The 23,317-nt window shown below is 45.5% G+C and overlaps 1 protein-coding gene across 1 annotated transcript in view; it reads left to right on the plus strand.

Moving 5' to 3' along the window:
- Positions 1-23,317, plus strand: part of LOC137420830 (integrator complex subunit 14-like) — a 94,196-nt gene that overhangs the window by 42,496 nt on the left and 28,383 nt on the right. The gene's annotated exons all lie outside the window — the stretch shown is intronic.

The following is a 23,317-nucleotide window of genomic DNA, read 5'->3' on the forward strand; positions in this document are numbered from 1 at the left end:
TCCATTGATGAAACCTTGACCAGGACAAGTCGCTACTGATGAAGCAACCCTTGTTCAGGGCAGGAAATTTAGAAATCGGCCAGGGTGCCAGCACACAATGGCCTACTCTTTTTTTGTTTTTTAACTTACCATTGGATCTTTAACGTGCACAAGAGTAAGTAACCTAGCAGTTGGGATAGCAAGCTTAATGTCCCTCCTGAAGACCTATTTACTCATCAATGCAAAGTCGAGCATGTGAAGCACCAGGGTGGCAGTGCAGACGTGTGATTATTGAACCCAAACTATGCAGCTCAAATCCGAAAACTAGCACTGAGTATGCAACCTCTGAACTCTATCCTATCAGCAAGCCTCACATATGGAACTTCAAGTTGCGTCAAAGCAAACTTTATGCAGATACCTTTTTGCTGTGAAGCGTACTGTGACAGTTTATTTTTCATCCACCACTCATTTGCTTGTCTGTCATATCATGGCCTCTGACCCATAGTAGACAGAGAAAACTTTGTTCCTTGTGCGTTGGCACAGGCAGTTGGTGAGTCATCTTCTCAGTCAATAATATACAGCACAAATGAGTCACACACCACTGTGGGAAAAGATGAAGACATGTATTTCTGTCACTAATCATTGTTCCTTATACATACTTACATACATATGGTACACACACACACACACACACACACACACACACACACACACACACACACACACACACACTGCTGTGCAAATGTTTTTGGTTTTTCCAAGATGGCGCCCGTACCACGTGACATATGACGTCATAATTATAAATTTATAATTCGACAGGAAGAGTGGCACCTATGATGAAAATTTCCTGTCAATCGGACCAACGGTTGCATAGCAAATCATATTTATTCTGTCCGGGCAAACAGACAAACGGACTCGTGCAATACCCTCTCCTTAGGCGAGGGTAAATATGTACAAACATGAACACAACAAAGTAGAAAAGGAATCTCTCACCTTGCATAAAACTTCCAAAAACAGGTGTGAATAGAAGATGCCAGGCACCAAACTGAAATAGCAACAAATACAGCCACAAAAATTTAAAATAAAATAAAATAAAGATGTAGACAAAATATCAACAGATACACAGGTATCCCTGCTTAACGAAGGGGTTAATAACTCTTCGTTATGCAAACCTTCGTTACCTGGGAGCTCGTTTTCCATTATTTATTTGTGAGGAGATGACACTTCATTTCCGAACCATAATTTTACGGGCTCAAAGCCATATGCTTGGTATCACGATGGTTTTAGTTTCAAGTGACGTAATAAATAGACAGTAACACAATAATGAAGTTAATTTAGTTGTAACACTTAACAAAACAATATGGAGTCCAAGTTTCGATAGGAGAAGGTGGCGGCAGGAGGTGTTTGAGGAGATCGTTATTTTAACCCTTTCATTCTGAAAAGTTTATTACTCACAAACCTTCTGAAAATCACCCAATTGAAAGGTTTATCTGTGGAAAAATGTTGTATCATACATACTTATCGCCGGAAGTGACATTGCACAATTACACCATGACACTGTGACAGCTCCTTCATTGTAGCAAATGAAGACCTCAGTTTAGCGATGAATAGGCCGACATGAAACCATTCTTTGTAGCGAACCTTCACAAACTTTCGCTATGCGAACCATCATTAAGTGGGGGATAAGTGTATAGGGACAACTGGGAGAAAGGCAAAAGAGCAGGGATATATATATATATATCTTTATAGAAAGGCAAAAGAGCAGGGATATATATATATATCTTTATAGAAAGGCAAAAGAGCAGGGATATATATATATATCTTTATAGAAAGGCAAAAGAGCAGGGATATATATATATATATCTTTATAGAAAGGCAAAAGAGCAGGGATATATATATATATCTTTATAGAAAGGCAAAAGAGCAGGGATATATATATATATCTTTATAGAAAGGCAAAAGAGCAGGGATATATATATATATCTTTATAGAAAGGCAAAAGAGCAGGGATATATGTATATATCTTTATAGAAAGGCAAAAGAGCAGGGATATATATATATATCTTTATAGAAAGGCAAAAGAGCAGGGATATATATATATATCTTTATAGAAAGGCAAAAGAGCAGGGATATATATATATATCTTTATAGAAAGGCAAAAGAGCAGGGATATATATATATATATATCTTTATAGAAAGGCAAAAGAGCAGGGATATATATATATATCTTTATAGAAAGGCAAAAGAGCAGGGATATATATATATATCTTTATAGAAAGGCAAAAGAGCAGGGATATATATATATATATCTTTATAGAAAGGCAAAAGAGCAGGGATATATATATATATCTTTATAGAAAGGCAAAAGAGCAGGGATATATATATATATCTTTATAGAAAGGCAAAAGAGCAGGGATATATATATCTTTATAGAAAGGCAAAAGAGCAGGGATATATATATATATCTTTATAGAAAGGCAAAAGAGCAGGGATATATATATATATCTTTATAGAAAGGCAAAAGAGCAGGGATATATATATCTTTATAGAAAGGCAAAAGAGCAGGGATATATATATATATATCTTTATAGAAAGGCAAAAGAGCAGGGATATATATATATATCTTTATAGAAAGGCAAAAGAGCAGGGATATATATATATATATCTTTATAGAAAGGCAAAAGAGCAGGGATATATATATATCTTTATAGAAAGGCAAAAGAGCAGGGATATATATATATATCTTTATAGAAAGGCAAAAGAGCAGGGATATATAATATATATATATATCTTTATAGAAAGGCAAAAGAGCAGGGATATATACAGTCATCCCTCGCTATATCGCGGTTCACTTTTCGCGGCTTCGGTACATCGCGGGTTTTTCTCGCTAGTATATATAAAATTATATCGCGGATTTTTCGCTATATCGTGGGATTTTGCGGTATAAATGTATTTTTATATACTATTATTTAAAATATTTTTGCAGTAAAATAAGCATTTTCTAGCCTAAAAAATTAAAAAACGTAAAAAAAAAAGAAAAATACAGTAATTAAAACATATTACAAGAAATAAAATACTGTACATAGTGTACAGTAGAAGAGTAGACAAAGAGTCGTGCGTATGGAAAACGCAGATGCGGCAGCTTCCACTTGCGCTAGTTACCCACGTAATGGGTAACTGTAATGCTCTTTCTGGCTGTGCAGTACATTCATCATCGTCATCACCTTCATCATCAGTACTGCACAGCTAATTCATCATCATCTTCATCACGCAAGTTGTAGTATTGAAGAGCCGGGGCTCTTGCTTGATACGGACGAAATGACGGGCAAGACACAAACTCGTCCGAGAAGATATTTATTCTCAAAACCAACTCGGGAACACTGAAAAGCCCGTTTATCGGGCTGCATTATAAAGCACAACCAGAAACCGAAAGCCACGCCTCTCAAGCGTGGCATGCTTCGGTGGTCACGTGATCAACAGGTGTAGCTGATTATACCCGCACGCTTTGGTGGTCACGTGACCAGCCACTCTGGCGCCGGGGATCCCCGCCGGTGACGTCACCGGCTGGAGCAAGGAGATTCTAATGCTGGTCTTGCTTGGGGAACCCATGGGTCGCTACAGTATCTTCAATGCTGAGTACCCATTATAGTGTAGCAGCATAGCAAACCTGTTGTGCATTTTGTGATACAAGCACCAAATTTGGCACAAATGTACATTAATATGTTGCGAACATTTTCAGATATTGGGCCACTTGAAATTCCGTAATTTTTTTTTTCAAATTTTTTCAAATTTCGTAATTTCAAATTTTTCGGGTGACACCGTCACAATTTCGGTCTTCGAGGCCGGCCGATATAGTGGGGCGGCTTAGCCCAAATATTCAAAAGAATTGTGCATTTTGTGATACAAGCACCAAATTTGGCACAAATGTACATTAATATGTTGCGAACATTGTGTGGTCAGCAATGAAGACGAGAGTCTGAATTACATGTATGCAAAAGACCTTGTGAACCAGTGAAGCAAATACACGGGTAAGCATGAATTAAATCTAGGGCATGATATAATTTCCATGATGTTTACCTCTACACTCAATGGTGGAAGGAGGTAATGTTTTGATCCCAGCTTGTCTGTATGTCTGTTTGTCTGTTAGTCCACAAAATTCCAGACAAAGCTTGTAGTAGTGGTAGTTGTAGTGGTAGTGGTGATAACAGAAATTGTTATATAGAACTGAACTTATATTATTATTATATGCAGAAAATAACTTCATTTCTATATGCCCTGCAGTGGACAGGTTAATTGGTTTATGCACTGAAGGGGTCACCCTGGTGTGCACTGCTGTGTTCTGCCTCACTGAGTTGTTCAGGTATGATGTACTCAGCACAAGCTTCCGGTCGGCCCGGAGGTGGGGGTGCGGGGCCTGTCACGGAACGTCAAAACAAACGGCCTGCCGGGGCCGCCCAAAAGTCGGGCGTGAGGGGCGCGTCCACTAATGGAACGCCTCTCGCTTCCCAGATCGAGGGCCACGTGGTCAGGAGAACCTCGTCCCTTCCGGTCACACTTTGCCTATCGGCCGGCCTCGAAGACCGAAATTGTGACGGTGTCACCCGAAAAATTTGAAATTACGAAATTTGAAAAAAAAATTACGGAATTTCAAGTGGCCCAATATCTGAAAATGTTCGCAACATATTAATGTACATTTGTGCCAAATTTGGTGCTTGTTTCACAAAATGCACAATTCTTTTGAATATTTGGGCTAAGCCGCCCCACTATTAGAATTTTATATGTTGTTAAAATTACGTATGTTTAAGAGTGTAAAAAGTGTTTAAGAGTATAGGAAGTGTTTATAAGAGTATGGGAAAGGTTAATAAGAGTGTGAGAAAGGTTAATAAGAGTGTGGGAAAGGTTAATAAGAGTGTGGGGAGGGTCATAAAGCTTTAAAATATATATAAATAATAAAATAAAAATATGGTCGCTACTTCGCGGATTTTCGTCTATCGCGGGGGGTTCTGGAACGTAACCCCCGCGATAAACGAGGGATGACTGTGTATATATATATATATATATATATATATATATATATATATATATATATATATACATATATATATACAGTGGAACCTTGACTTACGAGTTTAATTCGTTCCGTGACCGAGCTCGTAACTCAAATTGCTCGTATCTCAAATCAAATTTCCCCATTGAAATGCATTGAAATGCTATTAATCCGTTCCAGCCCGCCAAAAACCACACCAATTTTTTAAAAAATATACAGTATATATAAAAATATCTCGCGCTTTATATTTCACCTGTATGCAGCATACAAGTTGGCAGGATGGCCTGGACTGGAGGTACGCACACTTGACTCTAAAGTCTAAACTGTCCAGCCTGGGTTTGAATCCCGACCCAGTAGTCCTTGAGCCAGACCAAAAGTAATGCTCCGGCGGGGGGAGTAATTCTCATTATGATTTTCCATTAGACCAATGTCTCAAGTGTCAGAAAAGGTGTGATGGACATCTGAGAACGGTAGCTTAGTGCCCGGATGGACGCCATCTTTGAAACCACCCAGCTCGAAAATGCCCATTTGGTGGGGTACATTGTTGCACGTGTATCTGGACTTCTATACTAGCTATCGATGTGCGGTTGACGACTAAATATACGTCCGATGTGTACCGTCTAAATAAAAAATAATATGAAGCATTTTGTTTTAGATTAATTATTATAAAAATCAATTATCGAAAAAAAATCATATATTTTTCAATATTTTATTATTAGACTTGTACTTTTTTTAGTGAAACAACACTGGTATGATTTTCCAAATTATGCATTGTGCTACACCGTTTATCTGTCTATAAAAATAACTCAAAAACTAAAACATATCATCCACCACGAGTTTACAACAAATAAATGTAAAGAGGCATAAAATGACTTAGGCCGCCGCTGGCATTATCTATTCTGACGATAACGCAAGTTAGGAATGTCGTACGGAGAGGATTTTAACACCATACGATATCTAATAAGCAGGCGGAAATTGTTACATAGGAAATCTGCACTTTGGTGGCCATCTTGGATTTCAAAATGGCCGCCAATTATATTAATTATTCATTACTAGAGTTTGGAAAGACGTATGGAGCTGATTTTAACACCATACGATGTATATTCCTAATAAGCAAGCGGAGGTATCATTGAACATGTCATGTTTTAGTCAAATAACACCGGTATGATCTTCCAAATTATACATTTTGCTAAACCGTTTATCTGTCTATAAAGATTTTCAGGCAATTTGGCCTGCATTATAATAGAGAACAACATATGCTATACAATATACAGTGCACACAAAGTTAATCATCAGAGTCGCCATCAGAGTCATTGGCATCCTGAGCCACGATAGAATCATCCTGCACCATGTTGGAGCATCCCTGCAGCTTACACACAACAGTGCACTTCAACCCATTCAGTATGCAGGAGCAATCTGACGGTCGACACGTCCTTCTGCATGTGCATGAGATGAGATTCAAGACGACATCTGGAGCTGGTAGACCCGCCATCCATCGGATTGTGAGCGAACCGCCATCATCGAGTTCCCAACCATGTCCTGCTGATGGTGTTGGGACGTCTGGTAGGTTTTCAAGGCTGCGTCGCCAGATAGCCGCCTGATAGTTGGCCCTAAGCGTATGCTGCATCAAGGAGTCTTCACAAGGCGGCAATTGTCCAGATTCGATCTGGCCCTTCTTTGCACAGAACATGTGATAACGGAGCGAATTAACACCGACGATCTTCGTGTTCTTGGCGTACAGCTGACACGTGAAGGCCTGAATGCTATTGAAGACGTCTGTTGGTACATTCCACGAAGATCCCAGATGTGTGAATGCTTGAAGATACAGCTCATTCGCTTGCACAAGCTTCAAAGCCTTTATCTTTCCTTGGCTAGCCAGAGCACTCACAGTGTCACACCCGCTCCATGCATGAAGCCCTGGCAATGCACTGCAAACTCCAGACCCCAATACCGCAGCCAACTTTCCAACGTCGATCATTCTGACTCGAACCTTTGTTCCTCGTCTGATGAAGAGCTGACTATCGATGGTTCTGCTGAGATGAAGACTGATGATCAGAACGTCGGTGTCATCTGCCACTAAGATGATCGTCTTGTAGTGGGTAGCGGCGTGCTTTGCGTGGAGAAACATACGCGTGTCTGCTTCCTCGTGGCTACATTCGAGTGCTTGCACCAACTTCCACCTATCGCGGGTCAGTACCAGACATTTTTCACCACAGGTGACATACAGTGTTCTGTTGCCTAGCTTTTCGCGATTTGTTTCATGTTTCCACGACTCCGCCAGAAACACAACCAGTTTCTCCTTTGTCTGGCTGCAAGCAAGGAGACGCCGCCAGTTCATGATTTTGTGTGCGGGTCTGATCTCGCTGAAACTGATGCCTTCATTTGAACCGCGGTTCACACGCTCAGCTGCTTTGATGGATTCTTCTGTGTATGTGTCAAAGACAACATCGATGCGCTCACTGCCTTGACCAGCGTGAAGCGCTGCAGCAAGGATGCGGTCAGATAGTTCTTCGAACGTGTCGTTCTCGCCATGCATCTTTTGTATGAGAGCCATCGCATCAATTATTGTTGCACTTCGCTTGTCAACGTTCTCGGCTGGTTCCACAAGACCTTCCATGTGTTTCGCAAGTGCAGCTTTGTTCGTTTTTTTCATTGACCCATCAACGTTTGCCAAAGACCATGGTAACGGCCCTAGTGGGTGACAAAGGACAAGTTGCATGTCGAGGTTCCTTGTCTTGGCGATGAGTATCATGGTGGCAAACAGTTGTCTGTCAGCTCTCAGGACGATCTCCTTGTTTGTGCCCTTCACAACTTTCTGCTTGATCTTACCAAAGGTCTTCAAGTTTAGCTTGTTCAATGTGTCATGAAAGCCTGTTCCCTCTTCAAGACGTTTCTGGAAGCTTTGATACGCCGCTTCCCCCTTTTGCAGGGTGTTGAGTAGGTCATTAGAAACGTCCTCCCTCGCAGCCGCTCCGGTAGATATACTGAGAAGACATGACGGATCATCGGCGAATGGATTGGTCCAGTCATTTTCCAGTAGATCACAGATAGCTGTGACGCCAGACTCATCACGTTTGATGCGAGAAGTAGACAAGTCAGGGTGCTTGGCGTGAGATGTGTCGCTGCCATTCACAAGGATAGTTTCTCGTAGTTGCCTCAGTGCAGTAGCCCGATTTTCTGCAGTTAGATAGTATCGTGACACAGCCCCTTGTCGAAGACTAAAACCTCGTGTTCCTCCAGCTGTTTGCGTATCTTTGTTTACTGTTTCTTCTGTTGTCTGATCAACAGCGATTCTGGCAAATGGATTCCCTGGTCTAAGCTGTACGGAGAAGTAGCCTTGATTGAAATGCCTGTACAACTCGGGGCATGTTTCGTGGAGTTGCGTCATCTGTGCATAGTACACTGGTAGATATCTAGCATAGTTCACCTTGTTCATTGCGAAACACCAAGGGATCACTCTTCTGACACAAGCCAAGTGAAGCATCCAGTCGCCTTCTCTATCCGCACGAATCAACCCCAGCAGGGTCTCTACCATATCAATATACATCATCCAGAAGCGAGCCAGGTCTCCATGTTTGGTTCGCAGAAAATGTAGGTATTTCGCGAACATGTCAAAGCTCTGTACACATGAATCATCATCGAGAGCAGCAGCGAGAGTCTCGTGGCAAACATCCTCCTTGATGCTGCGAATTTTGAGGTCAGTGCTTCGAATCTGGGGTTCCTTGTCAGGATGATTGCTTTCTATCCACACCTGGAAGCCCTTCCAAATGATGCGCATTAGTGCCTCGTACATCAACTTGTGGAGTCGCACAGCACGGTTGTATTGCTTGCCTTCCAGAACCCTGTTGATGGAACCTTCAGCGATTACTCCTGACTCAACAGCTACATCCCGAAGGCCTGCATCTCCAAACATTTTCCCAATGCTCGACATGAAGTTACAGATGGTATGGAAGTTCCCCATCATGAGCACGATTCTTCCATATCGATCGACATCTTTCCATGCTATTTCGGTCGCCTTAGCAAATAGTGCCTGGTCTAGCACCACCGGTATACGCTCAAGCTGAAGTGATGACATGATGTTCAGAGCTTCTCTGAGGATTTCTTGCACTGTTGCCATATCTGTGGCAGGCGCGTTTATAGTCGGCAGGTAGCCAACTACATCTTCCGTCACCTGAACACGATCTCTAGTCATGATGTTGAAACCAGTCCACGAACTGATTGTCTGGTCGCATGGTTCCAGCATGCGAGTCATAATCCATACGTGATTTCGGCGCTGCGCAAGGGATGTTGCGCCTGCAAGAGTGTCAGAAAGATCTGCAGGCTTGATTGCAGGTGGGCCCTCTCGTTTCCCACCGCTGTATATTGGAACTAAATTGCTGGATGACGGGATAGATCGCTTCTTATCTGCTTTGGATACTGCCGATGGAGGTTGGGGCGGCAAACACGACTGCGACTTCGGTTGGACGATGATACCGTTGACGCGATGCGATGTTCCGCCACCACTCAGCGATTCCTCTAGCCTGTCGATGTTATCGAATGCTAATACAGTCGGGACCGAAGGGTGCACATGTGACGGAAGTGGTACTGTATCTTTCTCCACACTTGCTAATTTGTCTATGCATAGCGCTGTCTCGATTTCTTCCAGAACTGTGTACGAACATCCGTGCCCGAGTCGATTCAATATTCTGATGACCTCTGTATTACCGGTGAGCGTTTTCATGACCCACGGAAGTAGGACATGCTTCGATGTTCTGATGGTACCCCGGTGTACAGCATTGATGATATCTTGAGCCATCGACCATACCAGTGTGTCGGCACGCGCAGAGCTACCCCCACTCCCGCAAATCAAAGTATGCAGAAATACACGAAGAGAATCTGGTATCTTCACGTAATCTGAAGTGAGTTCTGCTGGCTGAGGCGGCCAACGTTCATTGTAATGAGCATCTTTGATCTGGTGTCGCAGTGAAGTAGCTGCACGCACAATGTTACTTTCACCGTCCGTTCGTTCAAATGCTTTCACTTCTGCTTTCAGGTTTACGCACTCTGCAGCAATCTCTCGCTTTGTCAGATTATCGGGCATCAAGTATACACGGTGTTTCACATTGAAGAAGATGAGCGATTCTCCAAACTCTCTTTGTAATGTGCACTGCAGATTCTTCTTGATGGAGTCACGAACATCAACTGAAAATGTATCTGAAGACAGGATATCTGTTGCAACATCAACTATTGGAACAATCCTCGGGTTCAAGAACAAGTCAGTGCGAATGAAATTGAATATACATCGTATCATTTCTTTTTTCTCGATATTATCTTCAATATCAGTTTCTACTTGAGGTTTTTGGGGCCGTGTGTAGTTTCTATAGCAGGAGAAGTGGTAGTGAGCCTCAGCTGCAACCATATCTCGTGTAGTCAATGCCAAAACTCTCTCATCATTGCGAGCTGTCGCAGCATCTCTTATTGTCTTATCTGCTCGAAGTTCAACAGCCAAGACAACTGTTTCACGGGTACGACTGCCTTTTATGAATTTTGAAGCACGCTGGCAAAAAATGCATTTATCATCGTAGACCGTTGAAGTTGATCCTGTCTCTTCCCGTGATGATCGCCGTCGCACCGCATCGCCAGTATCAACTGAAGAACTTCTAGCTGCATTGGTCAAAGTAGCTAGGTGGTTTTTGTGAGTGAAGTCTGATCTACAAGCCCTATGGTATAATATTGGAATATTAGGAAGTTCAACTGCGCCTTCTTGGACTAGCTTTAGAATTGGATAAAAGTTTCTAACTGCGGCTGCGTCACACAATGTCTTCCAAGAACTGTTGCCCGCTGCCTTGCTTAGTTCAGAGAGTGGCGACTTCTTGCTGCACAGGATGCACGTTCCGGACTCAGGTTCAATCTTCGCCCGTTTCGCCTCGACACCGGCCATCTCAGCTGAAAGAACAAAAAGACTGACGTTAGATTACTCCGATATCCGAAAAGCTCGCCAGCTTACATAGACATACTCATCCAAGTCAGTGAACATGTTAGATGGCGCCACAATACAACTCTATAATAGAGTTGTATGTGGCGCCATCTAACATGTTCACTTTTAGTTCTTAAGCCACCCACCCACCCCCCCCCCCCCCCCCTCAGAAATTAATCAGGTCACCGCAACAAATCTCAGACTGAGATATAGAATATAGAATATAGATATAGAATAGACTGACGTCACTTTCGGCACTGGGTTCTGTGGGTTGATTATCGGCGGGAAATTCCAACTGACATAGTTTCGGTTTGTGGAAAGTGCATGCCTTTTCATATATTTTTTGTGTACACTCGTGGTGGATGATATGTTTTAGTTTTTGAGTTATTTTTATAGACAGATAAACGGTGTAGCACAATGCATAATTTGGAAAATCATACCAGTGTTGTTTCACTAAAAAAAGTACAAGTCTAATAATAAAATATTGAAAAATATATGATTTTTTTTCGATAATTGATTTTTATAATAATTAATCTAAAACAAAATGCTTCATATTATTTTTTATTTAGACGGTACACATCGGACGTATATTTAGTCGTCAACCGCACATCGATAGCTAGTATAGAAGTCCAGATACACGTGCAACAATGTACCCCACCAAATGGGCATTTTCGAGCTGGGTGGTTTCAAAGATGGCGTCCATCCGGGCACTAAGCTACCGTTCTCAGATGTCCATCACACCTTTTCTGACACTTGAGACATTGGTCTAATGGAAAATCATAATGAGAATTACTCCCCCCCCCCCCCCCCCCCCCCCCGGAGCATTCACTTCAAAAAATGGCCGGTTGGCTCAAGGACTACAGCTATAACCTGTCATGGGTGAATCACAGGCAGGGTGATTCATCAATGTGTGTACCGCTAAACTGGGCGCCCCGTTTGCGTCCCATTAGTTGTTGGATGTTAAGGATCTCACCGTGTTTTCCACAAAGAGAAGGCGAGCTATCGCCGGCATTCTGAACAAGTTGTGGCCTGGCATGCTCTTCTCCTTTGCCGTTATATACGTCCTCCTCGACACCTCGCTCATGTTTTTCGACGATTGCGTGTTTTATATCCAAGCACATCATCCTCTTCTTCTTCTCAGCACTGCACTTGCCACTCACTTTCTTAGGCCCCATGGTTAAAACTAAGAAATTTTCCAAAATAACCGAAATGCGTAAACTAAAATGCAGCGCTATACGATAGAGATACTGTACGTGCACGGCCAGATAACCACGTGACCAGAACCCACCTGGCGGCAAAACTCAAAATAACCGAAATGCGAAAACTAAAATGCAGCGCTATACGATAGAGATACTGTACGTGCACGGCCAGATAACCACGTGACCAGAACCCACCTGGCGGCAAAACTCAAAATAACCGAAATGCGAAAACTAAAATGCAGCGCTATACGATAGAGATACTGTACGTGCACGGCCAGATAACCACGTGACCAGAACCCACCTGGCGGCAAAACTCAAAATAACCGAAATGCGAAAACTAAAATGCAGCGCTATACGACAAAGATACTGTACTTGAACGGCAAGATAACCACGTGACCGGGTGGCGAAAGCTCGTAACTCGGATCTCGGCTCGCATCTCAAAGCAATAAACCGCCGGAGCGACGGCTCGTATCTCGAAAAACTCGTAAGTTGGGGCACTCGTAAGTCAAGGTTCCACTGTATATATATATATATATATATATATATATATATATATATATATATATATATATATATATATATATATATATATATATATTGTTGCGGATATGAGGATTGTGTTTTTTTTATTGTGTTCTATTGTATAGTAAATTGTTGTGAAATATTGCTTTATTCTGGACCCTCCTTACTCCAGTTATGTATAAAGGTCAAAGGGCGTCCCATAATTAGGTCATAAACAATCACGTCAGCCAATCATAGATACCTCTGTTCAATAGTTATATCTTTATTATGTGTATTAGGGTAAGGCCTTGTCTTCCATTAAGATGACACTCCATTGCACCAAGTGAAATAAGATAGATTCCCTTCATTCTTCATTCCCATTCCCAAAACCTCCATTTCCCCTTTCGTCATTGCCAAGCCTCGATTGCCAATTACATCCCCTCCAAAACCACCATTGAACATGTGCTCAGCTTGGGGAAGAAGGGCGTGCCCGCCCATGGTCATCAAGGGCGGAGCCAGAGGGCCGTGCCGGCCAATCAGGGCCGAGGCGAGCTGACCGATGGGCGTGTCCTAAAGGCCGGCGGCTTGATCGCCGGAGGCGTTATAAAAGCGCGTGCGCAAGGTACTGCAAAGAGGATATCCAGGGAAGCACAAAGCCTGCTATTCGTCGCCTTGCTCACCAAAGTTGGACCAGAAAAAGGAGTTAACAGCAAGAAGCCTGGAGAAAGCACGCGACGTCCACGCAGCAACACAGCAGCTTCAGTAACTGCAGCTTGGGGCCTGGACGGCAGTTTTGAGCGGGGCCGCGAAGGAACGGCGACTGCCAAACGCGCCGATCGTGCGGCAGCATCCTTGGACCTTCCTTTCCCTCCAGCCATCCACCTCCTGCCTTTCCATCCTTCTTGTGTACGTGAGTTTGTTTTGTTTGTTCTGTCCTTGGGTTAATTAAGTTTGTATAAGCTAGCGTTGCACTGTGTCTAATATCTTCTGTAAATTATTTTCTTATCTTTCCTTCTTCCTTGGTTACTTTGAGCATGTAAATAATAGGAATAAATTTAGTAGTATTTCCAACCTTTTGGTTTTCTTCTTCTTCTTCTTCTTCACATCCGTGTCGCTTTTGTCTTTTCCCCATTGAATATCTGTGGCGCGATCCGGCCAACGTTCAGGAATCGGGTTAGTCGGGGTAACTGTTCGGCCGCGGTGCCATCCGCTCGGCAAACCAACATCCTTATCCGCGGTCCGTAACAATTGGTAGTCAGGAGTAGGGATTCGAACCTGGGACTAAATTTATTTAGCCCAAATTTTGGGACACCAATTGTGTTATTGGCAGTAACAATTGGTGTCGGGAGCGGGGTCGGACCCGAAGCGCGCTTAACGCGCTCAAAATTACAAGCTGCCGAAATTTGTTTTGTTTTAAAAAACCCGAATTTTGAAATCGCGCCATGGATAGTCAAGGCGATCGGATGCAGGTGGGTGAGCTAGAAGAGGGGTTAGGGGTAACTCAGGACCGGAGGGAAGAAATGGTGGAGAACAATGAGGAGGTGGTTGAGGAGGTATCAGGCGCGCAAAATGGCGCTCTCGCGCACGAGGTTACGGGCGCGCAAAATGGCGCCTTTGCGCACGCGGTTACAGCAGCACCAAATTTAGCGGCGCCCGTGACCGTAGCAGCACCGGTGGATTTGAACCTTTTTATGATACAAATGGGGGCCCTTATGGACAAATTGGGTGAGCGATTGGAGGGCCAAATGGGGGAAATGAGGGACGAAGCGAGGGGTACCGGTGAACGGATAGACAAGAAATTTGAGGGGTTAGACAAGAAATTTGAGGGGTTAGACAATGGGATAGAAGGGGTGAAACATGGGTTAACGGGGGTGGAAAATAGAATGGCAGCCCAGGAGAATCAGATAGAGGGGGTGAAAAATGGGTTAAGGGGGTTAGAACACACAATGGACGACAAATTGCGGGAAGTAGGGGAGCAATCCGCCCGGGAAATCAAACGGATGGGGAACCAGATAGAGGAGGTGAAAATCGGGTTAGAAAGTAAATTGGATGCTCAGAGGGATGAATTGGGACAGATGAGGGTGGCATCTACAAAAGAGATGGAGGAGATGAAAGAGGAGATACGACGAGGTGTAAGCGAGGAGGTCTCGGGGGTACGCGAGGAGGTAAAGCGAGGTGAAAAGCGTATGGAGAAAGAGGTGAGGAATAATACGGCTAGGTTACAGGGGGGAATAGAGGACCTGACGCAGGAGGTGGAACAGCTGACGGTGGGACAAAAAGAACTCGTGGAGCAGGTACAAAAGAACACTGTGGTACTAGGAGGGTTAAAGGCGACACAAAAAGACATCAGAGACGAGTTAATAGCGACGAAGAGGCAATGTCAGACGGTACGTGAGGGACTGACAACGAGGTTGGACGAGGTGACAGAAGTAATGGAGACGAAGGACCGGGAGGTGAGGACGCACATAGAAACAGTCAAGGTAGCGTTAGAGGAAGAGATAAAGGAGACGCACCGGGAAATAAAAGAGGTGAAGCAAAAGTTAAAGGAGGTGGAAGATGGGGTGAGTGAAATTAAGAAGAGACAGACGGAAACTAAGAGAGAAATACAGGAGGAGGTGATGGAATATGTGCAAGGTCGGTGCTCAACTCATGATGATGTGCTCGCTAACCAAATAAAGAGTTTGCAGGTGGCGAAGGAGGTGCGGAGACGAGGTGCCAAGGTGAGTGGCGATATACGAGGAAATGTATGTGATGTGAGGGGAGCTTCAGTCGGCTTGAGGGTTGATTTGGATCCGGGTGTTCGTGAGAGGCCGTTGGTGAAGTGTGCGACAGGTACGGTGTGCGAAGGAGGAGGTGTGTGAGAATGTCCGACTCTGGGGTGTGTGAGGAAAAAGTGCGCGCCAAGGAGTGAGTGTGCTGTCGAGAGTGAGTCGGTCGTAGCGCGTGTGCGAGGGAGCACATGGAAGCGCGTAGTGGGGAGTGTTACAAAGGATGTGACGAAAGAGTGTACACCTGTGGTGAGTGTTACGGAGGAAGTAACGGGAGAGTGTGCACAAGAGGATGCGCGAGAAAGGTGTGTAACGGACGGGTGCATGAGGAAAGAGTGCGCTGTCAAAAGTAAGGAAGAATGCACACCTGTGGTGAGTGTTACGGAGGGTGTAACGGGAGAGTGTGCGCGAGAAAGGTGTGTAACGGACAGGTGCATGAGTACAGAGTACGCTGTCGAGAGTAAGGGTGAGTGCGCGACCGAGTGTGGAGGTGAGAGTAGTAAGAGTGACACGGAGCGTGAGTTGGTTGTGGCAGGTGAGAGAGGATGTACACCTGGAATGGAAGGATGCACACCTGGAATGGTAGAGCGTGTGTGGGAATGCACACTTGAGTTAGTAGTGAGGCACGTGGTTGGGTGTGCAAGTGAGAGCACACCTGTGATTGTCACAGAGGAGGTGACCGAGGAGGGGGCGCGAAGAGGTGTGTTGGTGAGGTGTGCGAACGACGAGTGTGTGCAAAGGTGTGCGGTGGTCAGGTGTGTGACCAAGTCTGTGAGCGAAAGAACGAGTGCAATAGCGAAGTACGCGGGGTGTACGGGCGGCGTTGGAGCACCGAGCTCGGTGAGGGTGAAAGGGGTAGCGTATGCGTGTGAGCATGCAGGTGAAGCATCGATGGTAACCGGGTTAGCGGTTAGAACGACGTTTAGCCGAAGCGGGCCCTCGGTGCGTGCCGGGTTTCGCGTGCCGCGAGGACCAGCAGGGACCCGAACCACGGCGGTTTCGAAAGAACCGCCGTACGCGATCCACGCTGGGCCTCGCTTTGAACGGCCGCATCTGTGCTCCACTAGGCGGAGCGGGCAGCCCGATAGGAAGGGTCGTCATGGCGACCCCTTTTTGTTGAGGCGTTCCGGCAGGTCGAGATCGGGCCATTGGACGGCTCTGTGCCGAGATGGTGCGTGGGATCTCGGCCCGGGTAAGCGTCCTTCCCTGCACCGGATGCCGGACGTATCCAGCCGCCGGCACCAAACAACCCGCATTCATTGCTCGGCTTTACGAAGCCGAGCTTTAGAAGTGAATTGGCGCACCGAGAGGCACTAGTGAGAAGACTGATGACGAGAATAGTGTTTTGGACCCGAAATTATGAAAACAAAATTTGAGGATTGGCAGTGATGATTGGCAGAGTGAGGATTGGCAGACGATTGGCAGATGATTGGCAAATTTCTGATTTGTTGGATTTGGACGAGCAAAATTTATAGTTTGAGATACCCGATGTGGGGGGATGGCAACTCTGCCATCTCTCACATGCGGGGGCAAAATTTATAGTTTGAGATACCCGATGTGGGGGGATGGCAACTCTGCCATCTCTCACATGCGGGGGCAAAGGAGCACTAGATTTATGGGGTTTGGCAGTGAAAACTAGCCCGGGAGGGTTTGGATAATGTGTAGGAATCGAGAGAAGATAACAATAGGTAACGTTAAGATTAGTTAGTGACAATGGTACCTGTAGTGGGGACGCAGGTAGATTAGTGTGGATGATAATGACGTGGTATGTGCTTAGTTTAAAGGGAAGACGGGGAGCACTAAGTTAGCAGGGCAACAGGTAGATTAGATGATGCCGTGTGAGTGTTGGAGGTGTATAGAAGTGTATTGTGAAAAGTGTGTGAGGAACAGGTGTGATTGCACAGGTGTGCAACTGGACAGGTGGATGGAGCAGTGTTTGAGTGAGTGATAGTGAGGTGAGTTGTGCTGACCAAATGGTCCAGGAAGGAAGGAGGGTGCAGGTGGCACCAGGTATGATTGCACAGGTGTGCAACTACAGGTGAATGGAGAATGGTCGTGTGGAATACATGGAGTGTGGAGTATATGGAGTATTGGAATGGATGGTCGTGGAGTGAGTATGGTGGAAACTATGGAGTGGAGTGGATGGTGCGAAGGTGTGAATGGGGGAAGGATGGACCCCCATCACGAATACCCGGGGAGGGTAGTGTAAGTGTTAGGTAGAGGGTATAGGTAAATTGTGGTTGGATATTGGCATCTGTGGTGCGGGTGAAAGAATGGTGTTTGGATGGGTGCATTAGTGTTGTGGAAATGGCTGGGCGTGTAGCCTGTTAGTGTGTGTAGTTGGTTTGAGCACTCCACCACTGTGAGGATGTCGGCCAGGTGAGGCCGCAGGTGGGCCCTGGGAGCCGGTAGTTGTTGTGGATGGGGCCCGAGGATCCGGAGGACGGACCCGGGTAGCCCAGTGCCAGAGGGCACCAAGGGGTGACAGAGCCAGGAGGGGCCTTCCCCAGTTAGATAGGTTAGGGTGAGGAGCTAGGTAAGCTCGGGTGGCAACTGCAGTGGTGGAGGTGTGCAGGTGGGTAGACCTGCTGGGAGAGCTGCACGACCCAGCCCAGAAATTGTGCAAGGGCACAGGGAGTTGCATCGGGGGAGTGAGACCCCAAATTGAGAAGCACCACAGTTTGGTCAATGGGAATTGGTTTTTAGAACCCATAGTGTAAGTTGGCCAATGGATTGGCAGGGAAAGACCCCGGGTAGTGTAAAGTGTGTTAATGTCATTTAGAAAGTAGTTAGGATGAAAATCTCCTTGCACCATCTGCATCCACTCACCTGAGGTGACAGGTACTCCACACCATGCCATGTTTAATTATTTTTACTGTGCAAATGTTTGGAATGTGAGACGCATCATGACGTGGGTGTGACATTGTGCGTAATTCCATCTCTTCCTCCTTATGAGGATTGATGATGAATTGATGATGGCAAATTTTTGAAGTAGAGGGATTGTGGTGACGAATTTGGTATAGGGGAAATATGGGGAAGACGTGACAGTAGTGACGAATTTGTAAATGTGTAGATTTTTGTACATATGGGGTAAGGGCAAGGGTAGGTGACAGGGGGGGGTGACGTACGGTAGGGACGAGCTTTCTCACTTCGCCCTCCGTACGCATTTCGCCTTGCATTGCCTTATTGATGTGTACCTTTGTGACCTTACCCCTCGCTCAATTGTCTTTCCCCTTTTGTCTCCCACATGACCTGTGCGCCGTTGGGCGCCGAGTGGAGCGTGCGTGGGTCGGCCATTGTGCGCCCGAAATTCCCAGAACCAGCTGTCTGCATCGATGCACCACATTATGGACCACATGTCTGTGGCCGAGCACCACTTATGGACCCCATGGGTTGGGGCATGGCCCCTCTGCTGGAACCGGCCATGAGGGCCCGAAATCTTGCTGGCGGACCTTGGCCACAGGGCACCGATGCCCCACAGGTGAACCACACGTAGTCGGCCCTGTGGGCCATAAATAAAGCAAATAAATAGGACACATTGGGCACACTTTATTGAAAATAGGCCGCCAGTAAGCAAAGCAAAGGAATGACAACTGGAAGAAATAATAATAACCAGCAGAGGGAGCCGAAGAGCAAGAGATCACCTGCAGGGTTAGGGGTTGTTTGGTTATTTTTATTCATGAACAGTGATGACTGTGCACCGATTGGTGCTTGAGGGTGCTTTGGTGCGTTTTTGGGTGCTTTAATGGTGCATTGATGCAGAACAGACTGTCTCCCCCCCAGAAAGAACAATTACAGGTCCTGGGTTAGTTTTGTAAATAAAAGTAGCGTCAATTGTAAATAATGCTCCCCACCGTCAGTGTATAGTTTGAAGACCATTCCGCAATTCGGTTAACTGTGGGCGTAAGTCTGTTAGGCAGGGTGCAATGGAGCAGCGGGACACATTTATTTATGTTTTAAAACTGTCGCACTCAGGGTCAGGTTAAAAGTAGAGGGAACTACACCTACGTGTCACACTAAATAAAAGTTGTAGGCCCGGGACGTGCCTAAGAGGAGGAGGGTGCAGTGTTGTGGATATGAGGACTGTATATTTTTTGATTGTGTGCTGTACTATTGTGATTATTGTTTATTCTGTGCCTCCTGCCTCCGGAGCTGTGTAAAGACCAAAAGGGCGTCCCATAGTCCACAAGCATACACGTCAGCCAAGTAATAGAATACCCCTGTTGATAGTTATCTCTTATTCTGTGTTTTAGGGTAAGGCTGTGTCTCCCATTAATTGAAGTACTCCATTGCACCAGTGAAAGAGATAGATTCCCTTTCCTTCCCATCCCCAAAACCTCCATTTTCATATTACATCCCCTCTCGTCATTGCCGAGCCTCGATTGCCCATATTACCTCCCCTCCAATAACCGCCATTGACCACGAGGCTCGAGTCAGGGAAGAAAGGCGTGTCTCCACCTCGTCATAGAGGGGAGGAGTGAGCCAGCCCCACTCGACCAACCATGAGCCAGGGGTTTGGCTAGAGAGGGCGGAGGAAGAGCGATCGGGGAGGTTCGAAAAGGTTGAGGGGCGGGGGCCTATATAACCCAAGGCAGGGCGTGTCCAAAAGAGATGCGTTTTTACAGAGGAGAGCAGAAGACAGAAAGGCCAGGAGTTGGTCAGGGATGCACAAGGAGTTGGTCTGAGTTGGTCTGAGTCGGTTGCCTGAGAAGGGTCAGTGGTTGCGTTGGTGAGGAGTCGGTGGTAAAGAGTGAGGGACCAAGAAAGAGAGAGAAAGAGTCCTGAAGCAAGAGAGGAAGTTGTTGAACTGGGTGGGACTAAGCAAGAGAGGAAGTTGTTGGACTGGGTGGGACTAAGGAAGGAGAGAGAACCCGTCACACCAATCCCCCAAGCTCCGCGTTGGCTCCACCAAGCGTTCAGCTCCACCAAGCTCCGCGTTGGCTCCACCAAGCGTTCAGCTCCACCAAGCTCCGCGTTGGCTCCACCAAGCTCCACCAAGCTCCGCGTTGGCTCCACCAAGCGTTCACCTCCAGCCATCCACCTCCTGCCATTCCTGCAATTCCCCACGTGAGTCAGTGTCTTTTGTTTGTTCTGTCCTGGGAATAAATTAAGTCTGTAGGTAAGCTAATCATTTTCACTGTGTCACCTGCGTCTCATGTGCCTGTAAATAAACGTGACTGCTTTCTTTTTGCTTGTGTGTAAATAGTCAATAAATTCAGTAGTATTTCCAAACCTTTCTTTGCCTTCGTTTTCCTCTTTGCATTCGTCGTTTTTGTCTTTTCCCCTCATTGGGCAGCTACGGTGCGATACGGCCAAAGTTCGGGTGGAATCGGGTAAGTTTGTTAGGTCGCGGTCACCAACCGCTCGGTCTATAACATCAAACCGCGATCTGTAACAATATATATATATATATATATATATATATATATATATATATATATATATATATAAATAACAAGCGTTACGCCTAAGTCCCCCGTCGGTGAAGTGATGTGAGTTGACAAAGTGGAAGATGCAAGGCGGCCATCTTGGATTTTGACGTGGCGACCCAATTTTCAACAGGGTTCTCCCTTATGCCTAGATACACCCACACACCAGATTAGTCGTTGGTACTTCGCTTATTTTTCAAGATATTCTGCTCACAAGGTTCAGACATACATGGCGGCGGCCATCTTGGATTTTGACGTGGCGACCCAATTTTCAATAGCGTTCTTCCTTATGCCTAGATACACCCACACACCAGATTAGAAGTTGGTACTTCGCTTATTTTTCAAGATATTCCACTCACAAGGTTCAGACATATATATGGTGGCGGCCATCTTGGATTTTGACGTGGCGACCCAATTTTCAATAGGGTTCTTCCTTATGCCTAGATACACCCACACACCAGATTAGAAGTTGGTACTTCGCTTATTTTTCAAGATATTCCGCTCACAAGGTTCAGACATACATGGCGTCAGACATACATGGCGGCGGCCATCTTGGATTTTGACGTGGGTTGCACCCACACACCAAATTCGAATGTGGTCTTTCGCTGATGCATGGACGGACGGACGGAGGGGAAAACCATAGTCCCCCTTTCGCTCCGCGGTGCAACAGGGGACAAAAAAAGGATTGGGCAGATTGGGGATAGACAAATAAGGATCACTGGCTAAGAAGAGGTAAGCTCAATTGTGACAGAAAACGAATCATAAATGGCCAAGAGCAAGGACATTACACAAATGGCTTTAAAAGGATGGCAGGACTGGGTCAATTGGACAAGTGGACAATTGGACAAGTGTTGACTTTGCAAGGTACGAAAAGAAAGCACGAGTCACCTCCTATCAACACAGCACAATTCACCTATCAGGATTTAAAAAAAACTCATGTCAGAACAGCTGTCCACCCAAAGACACAACAAAGTATGTCGAGTAATCCACCGGCACGTCTGCAGAAATTTCAATATCCCAATCCCAGAAAACTCGTGGAAACATGAACCAAAAGCAATCATTTAAAACAAGGACATAGTGCTCACATACGACTTGATGATCCCATCCAGCGTGAACATAGAAAACAAAGCATTGCGACCGAACATAGTACTCTGATAAAAAAGGGAAAAGACAGCATTGCCAAATGAGGTTTCTCTACCCAGCGATTTTGGTGTAAATAATGCAGAAGTCAAGAAAATGATCAAATACCAGGACCTCAAGAATGAAGTGAAAAGATATTGGAAGCTGAAGAGCATGAAATTGTACTCGTGATTGGAGCAACAGGAATGATAAAGAACCTTACAAAGACCCTGCAAACCATCCCTGGGAACATTACCACAAACGAACTGCAGTTGGAGGGCCTCAGTGACTATCTTGAAAAGAGCCCTCGGAACAAAACTGAGAACAACACAACTTAGCCCATGAATCACGATCCTTCGCTGAAACAAAGATGGATACTTAAGAGTCCAAGGAGGACTCCGTTCCACCTTCTGAAACCTGAATTATGGAGATAACGACGCACACACACACACAAACACACACACACACACACACACACACACACATCAGTGGCGTAATGGTTAGAGCCTTCGCTGTGAGTCTGGAAAGTCGGTTGTTTTAACCACATCTGAGTCATACCAAAGACTTAAAAAAAACGTGCTGCTTCCTTGCTCTTCAAAATGATAAGAGTATGGACAGACAACCATAAGTTGCCAATACCAGCAGAGGCTTTGATGGGCCAAATGGCCTCATACGCTTAAGTTCATTGTAAAGGAACTGAGATATTGATATTGTTGCGGAACCCAACGTCGGCCTCGGATCCCCTTAGAGGGGGGATTAATCCCCTCTTCTATAACTGACCGACGTGGTCCCTGGCGCTGCACAGCGACCTCCGGAAAGGCCGGTGGCACAGCCCCGTTCGTACCGCGGACAGATGTTAATTGCCGAGCGGTTTTAAGCAACCGCGGCACGAACTGTTAACAGAGACTAACCCGATCCTGAACGTTGGCCAAATCGTGCCACAGGTATTCAATTTGTAAAAGACAAAGACGACGGATGTGAAGAAGAAGAAGGCAAAAGGTATGAAAGACGAATATAATTTATTACTAATATTTACACAATTAAAAGAAACCAAGGAGGAAGGATAATAAAATAAAAACAGAAGAAGAAGAAGCGGACACAGTGCACCTTAGCTTACCTATGGCAGTCTTACTTATGTCAGGACAAGACAAAAGACAGACTACGAGCACACTTACACGACTGGGGAATGGAGGCAGGAATGACTGGAAGGAGGAATGGGAAGGCCCAACTGGAACCGGAGCACGGTCGGGCCGGGAGTGAGCAGCCGCCGCCCCCTTCTCGATCGGCACGTTCAGCAGCTGCCGTTCAGCAGCCGCCAC

The sequence above is a fragment of the Myxine glutinosa genome, unplaced genomic scaffold (genome assembly GCF_964187855.1).
Source record: "Myxine glutinosa unplaced genomic scaffold, kmMyxGlut1.1 SCAFFOLD_806, whole genome shotgun sequence".
NCBI lineage: Eukaryota > Metazoa > Chordata > Myxini > Myxiniformes > Myxinidae > Myxine > Myxine glutinosa.